Source organism: Chiloscyllium plagiosum, chromosome 2 (genome assembly GCF_004010195.1).
Source record: "Chiloscyllium plagiosum isolate BGI_BamShark_2017 chromosome 2, ASM401019v2, whole genome shotgun sequence".
Classification (NCBI taxonomy): Eukaryota; Metazoa; Chordata; class Chondrichthyes; order Orectolobiformes; family Hemiscylliidae; genus Chiloscyllium; species Chiloscyllium plagiosum.
In genome coordinates, this window is record NC_057711.1 from 665,669 (window position 1) to 680,180 (window position 14,512).

A 14,512-nucleotide genomic window follows, 5' to 3' on the forward strand; every position below is an offset into this window, starting at 1 on the left:
CTATGTACCTGCACACCAAGATCCCTCTGCTCCTCCACACTGCCAAGAATCTTATCCTTAGTCCTGTACTCAGCTTTCAAATTCGACCTTCCAAACTGCATCACCTCGCATTTATCCAGGTTGAACTCCATCTGCCACCTCTCAGCCCATCTCTGATCCTGTCAATGTCCCGCTGTAGCCTACAACAGCCCTCTATACTGTCAACGACACCTCCAACCTTTGTGTCGTCTGCAAACTTGCTGACCCAATCTTCAATCCCCTCATCCAAGTCATTAATTAAAAATTACAAACAGTAGAGGCCCAAGGACAGAGCCCTGTGGAACACCACTCACCACTGACTTCCAGGCAGAATGTTTTCCTTCTACTACCACTCGCTGTCTTCTGTTGGCCAGCCAATTCTGTATCCAGACAGCTAAGTTCCCCTGTATCCCATTCCTCCTGACATTCTGAATGAGCCTACCATGGGGGAACCTTATCAAATGCCTTGCTGAAGTCCATATACACCACATCCACAGCTCGACCCTCATCAACCTTTCTAGTCATATCCTCAAAGAACTCGATAAGATTTGTGAGGCATGGCCTGCCACTCACAAAGCCGTGTTGACTGCATTTAATCAAGCCATGCTCTTCCAGATGGTCATAAATCCTATCCCTCAGAATCCTTTCTAACACCTTGCAGACGACAGACGTGAGACGTACTGGTCTGTAATTGCCGGGAATTTCCCTATTTCCTTTCTTGAAGAGAGGAATTACATTTGCCTCTCTCCAGTCCTCAGGTACAACTCCAGTGGAGAGCGAGGATGCAAAGGTCTTCGCAAGTGGCGAAGCAATCGCATTTCTCGTTTCCCAAAGCAGCCGAGGACAAATCTGGTCCAGGCCTGGCGACTTGTCAATCTTAATGTTTGACTAAATTTTCAGCATATCAGCTTCCTCTATCTCTATCCATTCCAGCATGCGCACCTGCTCTTCAAAGGTTTCATTCACTACAGAGTTTGTTTCTTTCGTAAAGACAGAAGCAAAAAACTCATTTCGGGCTTCCCCTACCTCCTTAGACTCCACACACAAGTTCCCTATGCTATCCCTGATCGGCACTATTCTTTCTTTGACCATTCTCTTATTCCTCACCTAAGTGTAAAATACCTTTGTGTTCTCCCTAATCCGTTCTGCCAAGCCTTTCTTGTGCCCCCTCCTGGCTCTCCTCAGACCATTTTTAAACTCCTTCCTTGCCTGCCTGTAATTCTCTAGAGCTGAGCTTGACCCTAGCTACCTCTACCTTATGTAAGCTACCTTCCTTTTGACGAGAAGCTCCACCGCTCTCGTCATCTAAGGTTCCTTTATCTTACCCCTTCTTGCCTGTCTCAGATGGACATATTTATTCATCACTCGCAACGACTGTTCATTATACAGTCTCCACATGTCTATAGTGCCTTTACCATGGAACAATTGCTCCCAGTCCATGCTTCCTAACTCATGTCTAATCGCATCATAGTTTCATCTTCCCCAATTAAATATCCTCCCATTTTGCCTAATCCTCTCCTCCTCCATAGCTATGTAGAATGTGAGGCAGTTGTGGTCACTATCACCAAAATGCTCTCCCACCCCAAGATCTGATACCTGCCCCGGCTTGTTTCCAAGCACCAAGCCTAGAATGGCCTTTCCCCTCGTCGGCCTGTCAATGTACTGAGCACACCTCCTCCTGAACACACCTTACAAAAACAGCTCCATTCAAATCTTTCGCTCGAAGGAGGTTCCAATCAATATTGGGAAAGTTAAAGTCACCCATCACAACAGGCTTCCCTCCTAAATAAATAGCATTGTTAGTTTTGTTAAGTTCCAATCTGGCAGTTCCACAATCTTGCATGTGTTAAAAATTATAGCTAACAATCTCAATTTCTGAAGTTACATTTTTTTTAAAATCCTAAGATGAGGACCATTTAGGTCCTGAGAATTTTAGTCCTGTAAGTTTCTTCGCTCGCCTTTTCTAATTCTAATTATTTTCATTTTCTCACTGCTTTAACCTCTTTGTTACTCTCCATATATATCCTCTGTTTTTCTAGTTTGAAGACAGATACCAAGTACTTGTTTAATGTCTCCTCGTTCCTCATGGTCATTTTTCCCAGTCACAGAATCATACTGTTCAGAAGGGGCTCTTTGGCTTTTAAGTCTGCACCAACAAAAAAACACACTAAATTTGCACCAGTCCCACTTTCCAGCACAAGGCCCATAGCCTTGAAAGTGATGACATTTCAACTATTCATTCAAGTACTTGTGTGAAGGTTGTAAAATCTCCCATCTCCCAGGCTGAGGGATGACCTTGTTGAGGTTTATAAAATCATGAGGGGCATGGACAGGATAAATAGGCAAAGTCTTCTCCCTGGGGTGGGGGAGTCCAGAACTAGAGGGCATGGGTTTAGGGTGAGAGGGGAAAGATATAAAAGAGGCCTAAGAGGCAACATTTTCACTCTGAGGGTGGTACGTATATGGAATGAGCTGCCAGAGGAAGTGGTGGAGGCTGGTACAATTGCAGCATTTAAGAGGCATCTGGATGGGTAAATGACTAGGAAGGGTTTGGAGGGATATGGACCAGGTGCTGGCAGGTGGGACTAGATGGGGTTGGGATATCTGATCGGCATGGACGAATTGGACCAAAGGATATGTTTCCGTGCTGTACATCTCTATGATTTTATGTTCTGGTGACATGAGTTCAAAACCCACCATGGCATTTGTGGAAATTTGAATACAATAAAAATCTAGAATTAAACGTAAACCTAATGGTGATCAAGTGACCATTAGAGATTTGCCATCTGGTTCATTAATGTCCTTTAGGGAAGAAAATTTGCTGTTAACACCAGATCTGGCCTACATGTGACTTGACTCCAGTATTAGCCACGCTTTGGGCAATTAGGGATGGCAATGCTGGCCTAGAAAGCTACACATGAATGTCTTAATTTGTTTTATATTCTTAACTGGTTCATGCTCATATTTTTGTTTTTTTCTTTAAATCAAACTTTTGGTAGCCATTTGCTTGTAAAATTTTTTTCCAAAATGTTTCTTCCCCTGATTGGTGACGTTCACTTCTGTGTAGCCTCCGGATGAAGCGCTGTTGTTGTGATCCGTCCAGAATTTATGCAGTTCTGTCTGTCATGGCAGGCGGATCTATTTCCAGACTTGTACTGTAGTGTTCAGTAGATGGGGTGTATTTCAACATGTTTGTTTATGGCACCAGTGGATGAATACCAGGCCTCCAGGAATTCCTGAGCTTGTCTTTGTTTTGCCTGTCCCAGTATTGTAATGTTGTCCCAGTTGAATTGGTGTTATTATCAGTATGTATTGATGTGAGGAAGAACTGGTCGTGTCGTTTTGTTGCGAACTGAGACTTGTGTATTCTAGTGGAGAGTTTTCTACCTGTTTGTCCAATGTTTCTTGCAGTGGTGCATGGTATTTTGTATATCGCATTCATCCTGCATGTCTTTTGTTTTGGATAGTAGCTGGCGAAGTCTGGCTGTTGGTTTGTGTGCTATCATTCTTTCATAGGACGGAGGAGTCTTAAGTCAGTTCTGAAATATTTCTGATACAAGGTAGGGTGGTCGGTGTGTTGGGGTGCACAGTGGTGTCATCTTGATGTTTGTATGCTAGCCATACGCTTAGCTTATTTATGTAACCATCCAGATGCCTCTTAAATGTTACAAGTGTGCCTGCTTTCACCATCTCTTTTGGCAATGCGTTCCAGGTCCTATCGCTCTGCATGAAAAACTTTCCTCTTGCATCTCTGTCAAACTTTCTACTTTGCACCTTGAACCTGTGCCCCCTTGTAATTGAAATTTCAACCCGGGGGAAAAAGCCTCTAATTCTCCACCCTATCTGGGCCCCTCATAATTTTATAGTACACTGTCAGGTCTCCTCTCAGCTGCCGTCTTCCCAGTGAAAACAATGCTGGTCTTTTTAATCTTTCTTCACAGCCCATGTCCTCAAGACCAGGCAACATCCTGGTGAAGCTTCTCTGCACTCTGTCCAAAGCTTCTCAGAGAAATTCTGATACCTTAGATTAGAGTTCCTACAGTGCAGAAACAGGCCCTTTGGTCCAACAAGTCCACACTGACCCTCCTAAGAGTATCCCCCCAAACCCATCCCCCTATTACTCTACAGTTACCCCTGACTAACGCATGTAACCTACACGTTCTTGAGCACTAAGGGCAATTTAGCGCAGCTAATTCACCTAACCTGCACATCTTTGGATTGTGGAAGGAAACCGGAGGAAACCCACACAGACACAGGGACAATGTTCAAACTCCATACAGACTGTTGCCCGAGGTTGGAATCGAACGTGGGTTCCTGGTGCTGTGCTAACCACTGAACCACTGTGCTGCCCTGGCGACCAAAACTTCACACAATACTCCGAAAATGGCCTAACAAAGGTTTTATATAGCTGGAACATGCTTTGCCAACTCTTGTACTCTTAGGCCCTGGCTGATGAAGGCAAGCATGCCATGTGCTGCCTTAATCACTTTTAGGGTACTGTGGACCTGCACACCCAGATCCGTCCGTATGTTAATGTTCCTAAGGATTCTGCCATTTACAAGAGAAATCACACCTAAATTTGATCCTCGAAAATGCATCACCTCGCGTTTGCCTGGATTAAGCTCTATCTGCCATTTGTTCCCAAGTCACCAATCTATCTATATATCCTGTTGTATCCTTTCACAATAGTCAGTATCAGCAACTTCACCAGGCTTTGTGTTATCTGCAAACTTAGTAATTATTTACAAACAACAGAGGACATGAGTGGTTCCTGTGGAGTGCCATTAGTTGCCGGTCTCCATTCTGAAAAAAATACCCTTCAACCACTACCCTCTATTTTCTATGACCAAGCCAATTTTGTATCCATCTAGCCAGACCACCCCAAATCCAATGGCTGCAACTCTGAGCTGAATTTGCTCAAAGCACTTAACTTCAATACCATTGTCAGATTCCACACATTGCAGTCACTGCACATGTGCCCTGTCAATTCTCTATAACCTTATTTATTGCATTCCTGGAAAGGAAATATATTTTTCTGAAGACTTTTATCTTTTACTCATCAGAAAATTCAAAAGAAACACTAAGAAAAAAAGGGAAACTGCAAGAATGAGAAGAGTACTAATTGGTTGGCAGGTGGGCCCTGATTGGTAGAGGCATCAACTACAGTTGTGCCATGACCATAAGGACCCTCACCAACTTTTACAGGTGTAACATAGAAAGCATACTGTATGGGTGCATAACAGCCTGATATGGCAACCGTTGTGCCCAGGACCATAGAAAACTACAGAAGGTTGTGTGCGCAGTCCAGACCATCACATAAACCAACATCCTATCTGTGGTCTCCATTCGCAAGTCTCGTTGCCGTGGAAAGGCTGCCAACATCATCCCATTCCGGTACTGCTCACCTACAACCTCTTCTGTCTGGCAGAAGATACAGAAGCTTGAAAACGCACCAGCAGATTCAAGAACAGCTTCTTCCCTGCCGTTATTAGACTAATGAATGGACTCTTTACTTTAAGTAATGCTGATCTTGTTAATGTTGATCTCGCCCAGCACACGCCCTATGTAGTGTTACCTGTATGTCTTACTCTATCCAAGTTTTTTTCACCCTGTGATCTGTATTTTCTTACTATGATCTGCCTTTATTGCGCTCAAAGCTTTTCTCTCTACTTAGGTACGCATGACAATAAATGAAATGAAATCAAATCAAATCATTTATTGTGGAGAGTTAAAAATCATACAATACCAGGTTACAGTCCAACACGTTTATTTGGAAGCACCAGCTTTTGGAGGGCTGCTCCTTCAGGTAGTTGTGGAGTTTAAGATCATAGGACACAGAATTTATAGCAAAAGTTTAGTATGATGCAGCTGAAGTGATATATTGACAAAGATCTGGATTGTTTGTGAAATCTCTCATCTTTTAGAAGATAGTGAGGAAAGAAATCAATCTGACACTGTAAAGTTAAGAACAGAAGTGAGTCAAACAATCGGGAGAAAGTGAGGACTGCAGATGCTGGGGATCAGAGCTTAAAGATGTGTCGCTGGAAAAGCGCAGCAGGTCGGGCAGCATCAAAGGAGAAGGAGAATTGATGTTTCGGGCATAAGCCCTTCTTCAGGAACAATCAAACAATCGGGTCAGGCAGGGACAAAGCAAAGAACAAGGAAGGACTGATTAAATTAAACTGCATTTATTTCAATGCAAGGGGCCTAACAGGAAGGTAGATGAACTCAGGGCATGGTTAGGAACATGGGACTGTGATATCATAGCAATTACAGAAACGTGGCTCAGGGATAGACAGGACTGGCAGCTTAATGTTCCACGATACAGATGCTATAGGAAAGACAGATAGGGAGGCAAGAGAGGAGGAGAATGGCATTTTGATAAGGGACAGCATTACAGCTGTACGGAGGGAGGATATTCCCAGAAAAATATCCGGGGAAGTTATTTGGGTTGAACTGAGAAATAAGGAAGGGATGATCACCTTATTGGGATTGTATTATATACCCCCTAATTAGATTAGATTAGATTAGATTACAGTGTGGAAACAGGCCCTTCGGCCCAACAAGTCCACACCGACCCGCCGAAGCGAAACCCACCCATACCCCTACATTTACCCCTTACCTAACACTACGGGCAATTTAGTATGGCCAATTCACCTGACCCTGCACATCTTTGGACTGTGGGAGGAAACCGGAGCACCCGGAGGAAACCCACGCAGACACGGGGAGAATGTGCAAACTCCACACAGTCAGTCGCCTGAGTCGGGAATTGAACCCGGGTCTCTGGCGCTGTGAGGCAGCAGTGCTAACCACTGTGCCACCGTGCCGCCCCAAGTGCCACCGTGCCGCCCCTAATAGTCAGAGGGAAATTGAGAAACAAATTTTGTAAAGAGATCTTAGTTACCTGTAAGAATAATAAGGTGGTTATGGTTGGGAATTTTAACTTTCCAAACATAGACTGGTACTGCCATAGTGTTAAGGGTTTAAATGGAGAGGAATTTCTTAAGTGTGTACAAGAAAATTTTCTGATTCAGTATGTGGATGTACCTACTAGAGAAGGTGCAAAACTTGATCTATTCTTGGTAAATAAGGCAGGGCAGTTGACTAAGGCGTCAGTGGGGGAGCACTTTAGGGCCAGCGACCATAATTCTCTTAGTTTTGAAATAGTGATGGAAAAGGCTAGACCAGATCTAAAAGTTGAAGTTCTAAATTGGAGAAAGGCCAATTTGACGTTATTAGGCAAGAACTTTCAAAAGCTGATTGGGGGCAGGTGTTCGCAGATAAAGGGACGACTAGCTATGAGAAGAGGTTGAGTAGGTTAGATTTGTTTTCGTTAGAAAAAAGGAGATTGAGGGGAAACCTGATTGAAGTCCACAAAATCATGAAGGGTATAGACAGGGTAGGTAGAGATAAGCTTCTCTCCAGGGTGAGGGATTCAGTAATGAGAGGTCACGCTTTCAAGATGAGAGATGAAAAGTTTAAGGGGGACGCATGCGGCAAGTACTTTACATCGAGGGTGGTCAGTGCCTGGAACGTGTTGCCAGTCGAGGCAGGCATGGTAGATTCATTTAAGATGCGTCTGGACATATTCAGGAGTAGGTGGGGAGCAGAGGGATACAGATGCTTAGGAATTGGACGACAGGTTCAGACAGTGGATTTGGATCGGCTCAGGCTTGGAGGGCCAAAGGGCCTGTTCCTGGGCTGTACGTATTTTTTGTTCTTTGTTACCTCGGAGTACAATGGGATCTTGATCAGATCGGCCAATGGGCTGAGAAGTGGCAGATAGAGTTTAATTTAGGTAAATGTGAAGTGCTGCATTTTGGGAAAGCAAATAGAACATAGAACATTACAGCGCAGTACAGGCCCTTCGGCCCTCGATGTTACACCGACCTGTCATACCAATCTGAAACCCATCTAACCTACACTATTCCGTGTACATCCATATACTTGTCTAATGACGACTTCAATGTACTTAAAGTTGGCGAATCTACTACCATTGCAGGCAAAGCATTCCATACCCTTACTACTCTCTGAGTAAAGAAACTACCTCTGACATCTGTCCTATATCTATCACCCCTCAATTTAAAGCTATGCCCCCTCTTGCTCGCCATCACCATACTTGGAAAAAGGCTGTCCCTGTTCACCCTATCCAACCCTCTGATTGATTATCTTATATGTCTCTATTAAGTCACCTCTCAACCTTCTTCTCTCTAACGAAAACAGCCTCAAGTCCCTCAGCCTTTCCTTGCTAAGACCTTCCCTCCATACCAGGCAACATCCTCGTAAATCTCCTCTGCACCCTTTCCAAAGCTTCCACATCCTCCTTATAATGCGGTGACCAGAACTGTACGTCATATTCCAGATGCGGCCGCACCAGAGTTTTGTACAGCTGTAGCATAACCTCATGGTTCTGGAACTTGATTCCTCTATTAATAAAAGCTAAAACACTCTATGCCTTCTTAACAACCCTGGTAAAAACAATGACTGCAGATGCTGGAAACCAGATTTTGGATTAGTGGTGCTAGAAGAGCACAGCAGTTCAGGCAGCATCTGAAGAGCAGCAAAATATTGCTGATGAAGCGCCTTTGCCTGAAACATCGATTTTGCTGCTCCTCAGATGCTGTCTGAACTGCTGTGCTCTTCTTAACAACCCTGTCAACCTGGGTGGCAACGTTCAAGGATCTGTGTACCTGGACACCGAGATCTCTCTGCTCATCTACACTACCAAGAATCTTACCATTAGCCCAGTACTTTGCATTCCGGTTACTCCGACCAATGTGAATCACCTCACACTTGTCCACATTAAACTCCATTTGCCACCTCTCAGCCCTCTGTCTTCTTTCAGCAAGCCAATTACTGATCCAAATGCTATATCTCCCACAATCCCATTCCTGCACATTTTGCACAATAGCCTACTGTGGGGAACCTTATCGAAAGCCTTGCTGAAATCCATATACACCACACCAACCGGTTTACACTCATCTACCTGTTTGGTCACCTTCTCAAAGAACTCAAGAAGGTTTGTGAGGCACGACCTACCCTTCACAAAACGTGCTGACTGTTCCTAATCAAATTATTCTTTTCTAGATGATTATAAATCCTATCTCTTATAACCTTTTCCAACACTTTACCAACAACTGAAGTAAGGCTCACTGATCTATAATTACCAGGATTGTCTCTACTCCCCTTCTTGAACAGGGGAAGCACATTTGCTATCCTCCAGTCTTTTGGCACTATTCCTGTAGACAATGACGATTTAAAGATCAATGCCAAAGGCTCGGCAATCTCCTCCCTGGCTTCCCAGAGTATCCTGGGATAAATCCCGTTCGGCCTAGGGGACTTATCTATTTTCACACTCTGCAGGATTTCTAATACCTCTAGATGTGATTGAGGTTCACAAGGAAGTCTAGTAGCCTGTATCTCAGTAATCTCCTCGACAATATTGTCATTTTCTAGAGTGAACACTGTTGAAAATATTCATTTAGTGCTTCCCCTATCTCCTCTGACTCCACACACAACTTCCCACTGCTATCCTTGATTGACCCTAATTTTATTCTTGTAATTCTTTTATTCCTTAAATACCTATAGAAAGCCTTAGGGTTAACCCTGATCCTATCCGTCAACAGCTTCTCATGTCTCCTCCTGGCTCTTCTGAGCTCTCTCTTTAGGTCTTTCCTGGCTACCTTGTAACCCTCAAGCGCCTTAACTGAGCTTTCACATCTCATCGTAACATAAGCCTTCTTCCTCCTCTTGACCAGAGATTCCACTTCCTTCATAAACCACGGCTTCCGCGCTCTAAAGCTTTCTCCCTGCCTGACATACTTGTCTAGGAAGCACAGTAGCTTTTCCTTGAATAAGCTCCACATTTCTAATGTGCCCATCCCCTGCAGTTTCCTTCCCCATCCTATGCTTCCTAAATCTTGCCTAATCGCATCATAATTGCCTTTCCCCCAGCTGTAACTCATGCCCAGTGGTATACACCTATCCCTTTCTATCACTAAAGTAAACATAACAGAATTGTGATCGCTATCACCAAAGTGCTCACCTACTTCCAAGTCTAACAGCTGGCCGGGCTCATTACCCAGTACCAAATCTAATGTGGCTTCGCCCCTTGTTGGCCTGTCTATATACTGTGTCAGGAAGCCCTCCTGCGCACACTGGACAAAAACTGACCCATCTATAGAACTCGTACTATAGTGATCCCAGTCAATATTTGGAAAGTTGAACTCCCCCATGACAACTACCCTGTCTCTCTCACTCCTGTCGAGAATCATCTTTGCTATCCTTCCTCTCCATCTCTGGAACTATTCGGGGGCCTATGGAAAACTCCCAACAGGGTGACCTCTCCTTTCCTGTTTCTAACTTCAACCCATACAACCTCAATTGATGAGTCCCCAAACATCCTTTCTGCACCTGTAACACTGTCCTTGACCAACAATGCCACACCTCCCCCTTGTTTACCATCTTCTCTGTTCTTACTGAAACATCTAAATCCTGGAACCTGCAACAACCATTCCTCTCCCTGCTCTAACCGAAATGGTCACAACATCGAAGTCCCAGGTACCAACCCATGCTGCAAATTCACCCATCTTATTCCGGATGCTCCTGGCGTTGAAGTAGACACACTTCAAACCAATTTCTTGCTTGTGCCATCTTGCATCCCTGAAACTTGATTTTGGATCTCCCTACTCTCAACCTTTTCTATCCTCTAACTACACTTTTGGTTCCCATCCCCCTGCTGGATTAGTTTAAACTCACCCCAATAGCCTTAGCGAATTTTCCCCTCCAGGATATTGGTACCCCTCTGGTTCAGATGAAGACCATCCTGCTTGTAGAGGTCCCACCTACCCCAGAAAGAGCCCCAATTATCCAAGAATCCAAAACCCTCCATCCTGCACCATCCCTGTAGCCACGTGTTTAACTCCTCGCTCTCCCTATTCCTCGCCTCACCAGCACGTGGCACGGGCACAACAACTCTGTTTGTCCTAGCTCTAAGCTTCCATCCTAGCTCCCTGAATTTCTGCCTTAAATTCCATCTCTCTTCCTACCTACGTCGTTGGTGCCTATGTGGACCACGACTTGAGGCTGCTCCCCCTCTCCCTCCCCCTTCCCCTCTCCCTCCCCCTTCCCCTCTCCCTCCCCCTTAAGGATTCCAGAAACATGATCAGAGACATCACGGACCCTGGCACCCGGGAGGCAACCACACCAATCGTGAGTCCGTCTCGTCCCCACAGAACCTCCTATCTGTCCCCCTAACAATGGAGTCCCCAATGTCTACTGCTCTGCTCCTCTTACCCTTTCCATTCTGAGCAGCAGGGACAGACTTTGTGCCAGAGCCTTGTACCCCACTGCTTTCCCAGGTATGTTCCCCCCCCCCCAAAACAGTATCCAAAACGGTATACTTATTGTTGAGGCGAATGGCCACAGGGGATCTCTGCACTGCTTGCCGGTTCACTTTCCGTCCTCTGACTATAACCCATTTGCCTTTTTCTTGTACCTTAGGAATGACTACTTCCCTGTAACTCCTCTCAATAACCTCCTCTACCTCCCGAATGATCCAAAGTTCCTCCAGCTCAGTCCCCTAACGTGGTTTCTGAGGAGCTGGAGTTGGATGCACTTCCTGCAGATGTAGTCAGCAGGTACACTCGTGGTGACCCTTACCTTCCACATTCTGCAGGAGGAGCATTCAACTGCCCTGGTCTCCATTCCCACTATTCTAAATTCCAAAAGAGACCGTTGAAAAAATAAGGAATAAAAGCAAACTCGTTACCTTACCAATCTGGCGCACAGGTCCTTTTTATTTTGGTTAGAGGAGAAGGATGGGTGGGAGACACTACCCAAGTAGTGTTTCAGGTAACGCAACCACACAAATATGGCTTCCCAGAAGTCCTTCACTCCTCCGTCGCACCTCTCTGCAAATGGAGGCCCGACTCCCAAGGGAAGTCCCTTTTAATGCAGGAAACCGCACCCTTCCCGGCAGCCCTCTCTTCACTACTCCTCCTCTCCTCGCCGCTCTGGCAAAATGGAGCAAAATCTTAACAGGACTCATACACTTAATGGTAAGGTCCTAGGGAGTGTTGCTGAACAAAAGGACCTTGGAGTGTAGGTTCATAGCTCCTTGAACGTGGAGTCGCAGATAGATAGGTTAGTGAAGAAGGCGTTTGGTATACTTTCGTTTATCAGTCAGAGTATTGAGGTCAGGTTGCACCTGTATAGGGCATTGGTTAGGCCACTGTTGGAATATTGTGTGCAATTCTGGTCACTTTCCTATCAGAAGGATGTTGTGAAACTTGAAAGGGTTCAGAAAAGGTTTACAAGGATGTTGCCAGGGTTGGAGGATTTGAGCTACAGGGAGAGGTTGAACAGGCTGGGGCTGTTTCCCCTGGTGCATCAGAGGCTGAGGGGTAACCTTTATAAGAGGTTTATAAAATTATGAGGTGCATGGATAAGATAAATAGACAAAGTCTGTTCCCTGGGATGGGGGAGGGTCCAGAAATTGAGGGCATAGGTTTAAGGTGTGAAGGGAAAGATATAAAAGAGACCTAAGGGGCAACTTTTTCACGCAGAGGGTGATATGTGTATGGAGTTGCCAGAGGATGTGATGGAGGCTGGTACAATTGCAACATTTAAAAGACATCTGGATGAGTATTCGAATAGGAAGGGTTTGGAGGAATATGGGCCAGGTGCTGCCAAGTGGGACTAGATTGGGGTTGGGATATCTGGTTGCATGGACGGGTTGGACCGAAGGGTCTGTTTCTGTGCTGTGCATCTCTATGACCCTTTGGTGGTAAGGCCTGCATTCAGTCCCACCGGTTCTGGAGGTGGGGCATTAAGTGTTTGAATAAGTTAATTTAAGTATTTGTCTTTAGACCAAGTAAGTGAAGGGTAATGCAGGCATGATCAGTAACAGAAGCAATTCCTGACTGGTTACAGCTGTTCTGCTACTGAGTCTGAATATATATATATATAAATGAGGACACAGTCTTAGAGATGGGTGAATATAAAAGCGAGAAAGCAATATAGCCAAGAGAAATAGGTGGGCGGCATGGTGGCACAGTGGTTAGCATTGCTGCCTCACAGCGCCAGAGACCTGGGTTCAATTCCCGTCTCAGGCAACTTTGTGTGGAGTTTGCACATTCTTCCCGTGTCTGCGTGGGTTTCCTCCCACAACCACAAAGATGTGCTGGTCAGGTGAATTGGCCATGCTAAATTGCCCATAGTGTTAGGTGAAGGGGTAAATGTAGGGGAATGGGTCTGGGTGGGTTGCTCTTTGGAGGGTCGGTGTGGACTTGTTGGACTGAAGGGCCTGCTTTCACACTAAGTAATCTTAAAAAAAAGTAAGTAATCTAAAATAGATGAAAGAAGAATATTTTGAGATCAGGTAGGATGGGAGTCCAATGTTACTAGTTTATCAGTGAATTAACAGATAAGAGGTAGTTTTCAGTGAAGTTGAGCTTAAAGATGAAGATGACTTCAAAACTACAAAAAGGGTGCTATGTTAAATCATTAACCTGTGATGATGGGGTGGGTGCAAGGTGCAGTGTGGCAGCAGAGGCAGCTTCACAATATTTAAGAAATCCAGCGGTTTTTTGCCTTCAGAGAGGAGAGTAGTATGAATGGGTCAGATTTGTTTAAGGACATATTTTGGGTAGCTTTGAGGTGACTGGTAACATAATAGGTGATTTTGACTGAGGGGAGAAAAGTAAGTATTTGGTAATTGACACTTGAGCAAAGTAGGTCTGGGATCTTTAGAAGGAGAAAGTGAGGTCTGCAGATGCTGGAGATCAAAGTTGAAACTTTATTGCTGGAACAGCACAGCAGGTCAGGCAGCATCTAGGGAACAGGAGATTCGACGTTTCGGGCACAGGCCCTTCTTCAGGAATCACCCACACCCTTCTTCAGGGTGTGGGTGATTCCTGAAGAAGGGCCTGTGCCCGAAACGTCGAATCTCCTGTTCCCTGGATGCTGCCTGACCTGCTGTGCTGTTCCAGCAATAAAGTTTCAACTGGGATCTTTAGAAACCAATTGTTTAGTTCTTTTCCCGAGGTTTTGCACACGAGATGCAATTTGCACACACCAACTTCTGCAAGCAAAGTTTATTAAAGCTTGTACAAGCTAGGTGACCCCCTTTGACCTTCCTCAAAGGTGGAGTAAAAGTGAGGCCCTGAACAAAGAAATTCCATCCCCTTTATACAGGTCAGTTGGCCATGTTTACAGATACTCTGGTCACTTCCACAGTCACATAGCATTCAAGGTGAAAGTGCATACTGCAGATGCTGGAGATCAGAGTCCAGGTTAGAGTGGTGCTGGAAAAACAGCAGGTCAGGCAGCATCTGAGGAGCAGGAAAATCGTCGTTTTGGGCAAAAGCCCTTCATTTGAAAAGGGCTTTTGCCCAAAACATCAATTTTCCTGCTGTTCAGATGCTGCCTGACCTGTGCTTTTCCAGCACCATTCTAATCTGGACATGCCACTCAAGGCAACCTCCAGTCACTC

The 14,512-nt window shown here is 45.0% G+C and overlaps 1 protein-coding gene across 4 annotated transcripts in view; it reads left to right on the forward strand.

Annotated features, from left to right (window-relative positions):
* The window catches only part of LOC122556264 (nipped-B-like protein), a 536,293-nt gene that overhangs the window by 235,807 nt on the left and 285,974 nt on the right, over nt 1-14,512 (forward strand). The gene's annotated exons all lie outside the window — the stretch shown is intronic.